General features: G+C 35.7%; 1 long non-coding RNA gene across 1 annotated transcript; it reads left to right on the forward strand.

Moving 5' to 3' along the window:
- Positions 1 to 209: 209 nt before the first annotated feature.
- Positions 210 to 4,350, forward strand: LOC113303407. Its single transcript, XR_003337465.1, has 3 exons — positions 210 to 3,003; positions 3,643 to 3,725; positions 4,243 to 4,350. It is a non-coding gene; the product is annotated as an uncharacterized LOC113303407 (long non-coding RNA).
- The last annotated feature ends 2,598 nt before the right edge of the window (positions 4,351 to 6,948 follow it).

Genomic DNA, 6,948 nt, shown 5'->3' on the forward strand with positions numbered 1-6,948 from the left:
TAATGGAATACCCGCACGCGTCATTCGGACAATGGGTGAAGAAGATTTATCAATTTGTTTTCGGAGGGTAAAATCATAAGTTTGGATATTATCCTTGTGGTTGCACGTGTCGAACCGAATGGGTGTCTCAGCAAATTGGGTCGGCCTTATCTCTATCTAAATCGAGAAGATTAGCTCATTCTCATATTTTTCTTCTCATTCCTCTTTCTTCTTTCTTCAGTTTCTTCTCTTCTCCTGTTCATGTTCTTTTTTTTTCTGCGAGAGATTTATCGATTCTTTCTTCTCTGCGAGGGAGATGATGAGGCTGTGAATCGTAAAGGAGAACAAGTAGAGATTGTTAGGGTTCATGTTTGAACTGATGAATCTGTAAAGAAGATAACAAATTAGGGTTTATAGATTGGTTATTGTTCTGAAGATTTAGAAGATGAATATGGAGCTATGATTAGATTGAAAACAATGGGTAGATGTTTAAATGAAATATTGAAGTTGTTTCGGTGATGGATTGAAGGAATCAGAGGTTAGGGTTTTGAGATTAATTTCGAGGTCAGTGGAAAATTGATGGGTTAATCGGGATGTTGGTGGATGATGATTAGGAGGGTCGATGTCAATTGAAGCTGTAGAGTTGTTCTGGTGATAGAATTGAAGAACTAGGGTTCTGCTATGATTGAACCAGTTGTAGTTTTAAAAGAGGGGTTTGATTTGAAAGATACAAATTGAGTTAGAGATGGGTTTTGTGTTAATTTATCATTTGTAGTTGTTGTTGATGAAGAATCAGTGAATTAGGGTTATGTTCTGTTTTTTCCCAAAATATAAATTAAGGATTTTGGTAGAAGTTGAACAGAACTGGTGGGTGGTTGTTGTCTTAAGAAGAATTGGTGGATCAAGTAAAGTGAATAAGAAACTGAATTCAATTGCATGAGAAACACTGTTTTGAGGTAATTATCTATCCTGGTTACTTGGGCAGAGTTATCCATATTCAGTTTTGTGTATTTGATGGTTGATGGAAACTGTGGTTGTATATTAAGTTTGTAATTGAGTTACAAGATATGTTTGTGTTAGTGTGAAATGAGAATGAAATTTGCTTTTGAACCGAGTTGAAGGTGGAATGGGATGGTGATGTTGTATGTGTAGTTGGATTAGAAGGTGGAGAAGAGAATGTTGTTTAATCTGTGACATGTGACAGGTGAAAGGTTAATGGTAATGTTTGTGTAATGGAGTTGGTGGTGGCTCTGTAGATGTCGGTAATACTTAGGGGTTTGTGATGTTGTTACAGATGTTGTGGTTGCAATGAATTGCAGGCCTGAAGGTGGTAATGTTGCATAGTCAGTTTTGTAAAGACCCTCAAGCTCGTCAACGCTATTAGACCAGTCAAATGATGAATTAGCCGATAATATCTCGATTAGTTTAAGACGAACATTAATTAAAAGGAATTAATCTAACAATTATTTAGATACGAAATTAGTACCGTTGAATAGATCTCGAAAAGCTATGTGAGATGGACTACTCGAACGTGTCATTCGGATACCGGATGAAAAAGATATCATTGATTTAGTATGAATGGTAAAATTATCATTTCATGGAAATCAAGTGCGTCTTAGTGTTTCCTCTGGGACTTATCTCCTCGAACCGATTGAAGAGAATCAGTTTTCTCTTATGCTTTCTTCTTTCTTCTTTTCTTTTTCTTTCTCCGTTCTTCTTCTCTTTCCTTCTTCTCATGTTCTTCTTTTCTCTACGTGTGATTGAGAGTTGGCTTGAGAGAGAGACGGTCGATGAATTAGAAGATGTTGATGATGAGATGAGAGTGGTGTTGATGTTGATTAACTCTGAAGAAGAAGAAGATTAAGTTGCTGATGTAGATCGAAGTTAGGGTTTCGATTTAGGTTCAAGATATGAATGAATTGATTAATTGAAGAAGGATTTGGGTAGTTGGTGATGAATAACAAAGGGGTTTGGTGTTCTTGTGAAGTTCTGAAGCTGATTCAATGATGAATTGAAAAGTTAGAGTTTCTACAAGAATTCAAAGATGAATTAGAAGATGAAATTGATGTTTTAAGAAAGGGATTTGAGATGGGTATTGATCGATTGGATGAATTAAGGTTAGAGTTGAGGAGTAATTCGAGTTTGATGAAGTTAGGGCTTTGGAGTCGTTTTTGAAACTAGGGTCTCTCAGTAGTTTGGTTTTAAGTTTGAATGGGCGATGAACAAAAAGAATTAAGGACTGGATTTGAATAATTGAGGAAAGGGTTGGAGCTAATTAGATTTTGTGGAGCTGTTTTGAGGTTGATGAATTGAATCAGGTGGAGAAGAACCTGAATTCAATTGCCTGAGCATTCCTGAATTGAGGTAATTGTTCTTCTATGTGATTTTGGATAATTTATTCATTTCAATTGTTGAAATTATGAAATGGTTGGTAAGTATGAATTGGACTGAGATTGATAAGGGTATGATTTTGGAAGTGAACTGGTGCTATTAGGAGTTAAAGGAAAAAAAAATAATGATGCTGGAATTGTTGTTAATATGGATTATAAGGAGGATTTATGATTGATTGTTAGAACTGCTATTGAGATGAAATATATGAGATGTTGTTGTTGAAATCATGATGGTAGAGAATGTATGAGCTGTGTAGGGGAATGGATATGATGGGTATGTGCATAAGCTGGAGATGGTTGAAATTATGATTTGGTGGTGATGATGGTGTCGCTGTTCATGGAGAAATGGTGGAAATGAAGTTGCAGGGCTGTTGCTTAATTCAAGGAGTTGCAGATTATTTTGTAATGCAATCTGAGTTGCAGTTGTTGAAGTCTAATTGTGCAGGTGAACTTCTTGTAAGAAGGTTGTGTATAGAGTAAGTTGATATGTATGGTGTTACAGAAATTAAGGTAGTGATTTTGAAAGTGTTGAGATAGAGTTGAAGAGTGATCTTAGGCCTGAGATGTGTATCAAGTATTGGTGGATGTAAAGATTATCTTGTAGCTTCAGTGAGGCTTGCAATTGATGTAGCAGGTAAGCTATGTTGTCTTGTAAATCAATTTAGAGTTATAAATTGAAATGAATGTTTTGTTGTAATGAAATAGATTGAAGTTGAACTGATGTTAAGAATTTCAGATGGGTAAGAACCTTTGGCTTGTCTGATTGAACTTAGTCAGTCAGACTCGTTTTCTTTTAGCTGATTTAGTTATCTGACTGAGTTGAAACAGTTTAACTCAGTTGACCCGACTTGACTCAGTGAACCTTGGACTCAGTTGACCAAACCTGACCTTGACTAGATTCTGACCTAGACTTAGACGTTGACTGTTAAGTTGACCTTGGATTGTCAGTAAGACCGTTAGTGACTGTTAGTTGACTAGGATGACTCTATTTTCCTAAATTGATATTTTGGACCCCTTATGGTCCGAATTAGCCTTTGATTCTTCTACAAAGTTGTAGACATTCGTAAAACTTAGATAATGAACTATAGAAACAATCCAATTCAATTAGTAAACCTTGGTAATGTTAAAGATAGATAATAAAAAGGTGTAGAACCGTAATGGGCTTAGAACCTAGATAGTTCACTTACCTTATAACTGGAACTTGTATGAATTATGTTGTGAGCCTTGTGTGAGCCTTTTGGCTAAACTCTTAGAGTGCTTGTATGATTAACAGTTAGTCTATTAACAACAATCGATTCAATGGATGAACCAGTGGCTCGTGGATCTCGAGGTAGGCGTGGTTTGTCATCAAAAGAGGTGGGAATACTTTTAACTCTTTTGTAACCATTGTTGTTTCTTTTACAAAAGTTTATGTTTAACAAACTCATGCATTGTCATATTGTACATTCCATGCTTTGTTTAGTTTGCATTATGATTGTTCTGTTGATTCTTTGAATCTTTCCGCGATTTGGAAATGACTTGTAATGCTTGTTTACCATCAAGAATTTTTGTGAGAAATGAGAATTTCCACTTGTGGTATATAGGATACCCTCTTTCGCATTTATATCTATTATATGTTTATTCGGTGTGGAATTGGCATCAATATTACTATTCGGTGTGGATGTGCCATCAATATTATACATTGTTTGAAGAAGGAGTTTGTCCATATACATGTTTATTTATTTTAGTGACTTAGTCGTTACGTTCTTAATGTTTGGGAAAACATGTATTGTTTTCCAAGTCTTTCCCATGATTAATTTAAATTTAAATGTTATTCCTATTGGGCACCCTTTTCAGGGATGATGTGCTCACCCATTCCCACTTTCATTTTCAGAGATATATCAGAGTTGCGCAGCGAAAGCTTCAAGGGTCGAGTTCGCTAGTTGTTTAACTTCTGCTATGTTTATTATGTTGCATATTATATTTGTAAATCAAATGACTATTGTATATTGTATCATTTGAGAGAAGTTCTTGTATATATATATTTCTGAGCGGGGCTAGTTTTGGGTTAAGTTTTTATAGCAAATTTCTTAATTGAATGCTTAAGTAATTGATTGAGATTCGTAGTGCCTCTTTATTTAGTTAATCTCTTGGATTAGTCAGCTTCTAGTTTTGGGGCGCTACAAGTTTGAGTCACAAGTAATTGTGGAGCTAGTGGAGATTTCTTTAGAGAGTTTGCTTTGTGGTATTGTTTTCGAGATGATGAAACTGAAATGGTTGTTCAACAGAAGTGTCTTGAGTCTGAAATACATTGGCTAGGAAGTGGATTGATTTGGGGTTTGATAAGGTTGCAATGTAGTTATGAAGGCTGTGTTATGTTGAGATGAATTGTTTGATGTTAGTAGTAGTGATGTTGTGTTAGTTGAAGCTTAAAGCTGCAATTGCAGGTAAAGATTATCTTACAGATGTATTGAATTGTTGAATTCTATTTGAATAAATGAAATGTTTAATAGTTGTATAACTTCTGTTCTTGAGTATTAGGCATGCTAGTTATCCTAGTCAGATTATCTGACTGATTATGTTCATAGCTGACTCAGATATCTGACTGAGTCGAATCAGACGTTAACTCAGTTGACTAGACCTAACCATACTGTAGCTGACTCAGCACGAGTTAGACTTTAACCTTGGACCTTGACTTTTGACTGGACTTAAACATTGACTGTTAGTTGACCTGTGACTGTTAGTTTGACTCAGATAGACTGGACCCTAGCTTAATGGGCCTGTTTAGTGAACTTGGGCTTATAACCAGTTTTCCTAATGAATATGTATTGGACCTATGTGGTCTGAATTAGCATTTGGTTCCTTCTACAAAGTTGTAGATATTCATAAGACTTAGCTAATGGATCATAGAACCAACCTAATTTAGTTAGTAAACCTTAGCTATGCTAAAGATAGAGAATCAAAAGGTGTAAAGTCATAAATGGACTTAGAACCATTAGATAAACTTGTATGATTCTTGTCTGAGCCATTTTGGCTATATTCTTAGAGTTCTTGTATGATTAACAGTTAGTCTATATTAACATCGATCGATTCAAAGGATGAACCAGTGGATCGTGGATCTCGAGGTAGGCGTGGCTTGTTATCAAAAGAGGTGGGAATTTATATTTAACTCTTCTGTGATTATTGTTGTTTTCCTTTACCAAAGTTTATGTGTAACAAATTCATGCATTGTCTGATTGTGTTTTCCTTGCATTGTTTAACTTTGAATTACGAAAGTTCTGTTATTTCTTTTAATCTTTCCATTGCTTGGAAAGGAATCGCAATGCTTTGTTCGTCTTTATGAATTGTTTAGGAAATAAGAATTTCCATTTGATTGTTTGGAAATGAGATTTTCCATCTGTGGTATATAGGATACTGATCCTTCATTTATTCCTACATTTTTGCAATAACTAGTTGCGGAACGATTGAACGAGTCACCATATAGCTATCTAGGTGCGGCATGAGTCACCATATTATATATATTGTTTGGAAGGACTTAGTTCCATATACATGATTGTTTACCTATGTGAAATTGGTTGCGTTTTAGTGTTTAGGGAAAACATGAATTGTTTTCAAATCATTTTCAATGATTACTTGAAAGTTAAATGTTATTTCCACGAGGCACCCTTTTTAGGGATGATGTGCTCACCCATTCCCACTTTCAGTTTCAGAGACAGACCAGAGTTGCGCAGCGGAAGCTTCGAGAAGCTGAGTCTGTTAGTTGGTGAACTTCAGATATGTTTATTATGTTGTATATTCTATTTCAAAGCCAAATTACTATTGTATATGTATCATTTGCGAGGTGTTCTTGTATAAATTTTTTTGTTTTGAATTTTTTGCTTTTGAAATTCAAAACCTATTTTGTTTTGAATTTTTTCCTGGTTTTAATCAGTCTTCTGGCACAGTTAGTTAATTCTCGAGCATGCCGGTGCTGCTACCGGCATAGTATTTTGCTTAAATTTCTCTGCCGGCACATGATGTAAAGTATCCAGGAAACTTCAATTTTTTTCACTTGACTACCGACATTGATAGATTTCTATCGAGCATGCCGGCACTTAGTTACGATATTGAATGTTAGTTACCAAGCATGCCGGCACCATTTTCCGGCATGGTCTTCACCAATTCCGGCATGGTATTCATCACTTCCGGCGATGTAAAAAAATTATTTCTGACATGGTCTTCATCACTAACGGCATGGTCTTCATCACTTCCGGCATGGTCTTCATCACTATCGGCATGGTCTTCATAACTATCGGCATGGTCTTCATTACTTCCGAATGTAAAAAAAAAAGAATTTGTTTTCAAAGTGAGGAGCCGACAGAGAAGGAGAAGAGAATTTGAAAGGGAATGGGGAAAATTTCGAATTTGAAAGGGAGTGGGGAGTAACAAATCCCATAACCCTAAAAAAGAGGTGAAGATGGAAATGGGGGATATGATTTTGTTTTTTTATTTTTATTTTTTTGATTTTTATTTTGAGGGAAGGGTATTTTAGTATTTTTGCCCCCCAAAACACCCCTTAGCAGACCCATTTGGTTGGGGGAAGTAATGCATATCCCCCCAT

The sequence above is a fragment of the Papaver somniferum genome, chromosome 8 (assembly GCF_003573695.1).
Source record: "Papaver somniferum cultivar HN1 chromosome 8, ASM357369v1, whole genome shotgun sequence".
Taxonomy (NCBI): domain Eukaryota; kingdom Viridiplantae; phylum Streptophyta; class Magnoliopsida; order Ranunculales; family Papaveraceae; genus Papaver; species Papaver somniferum.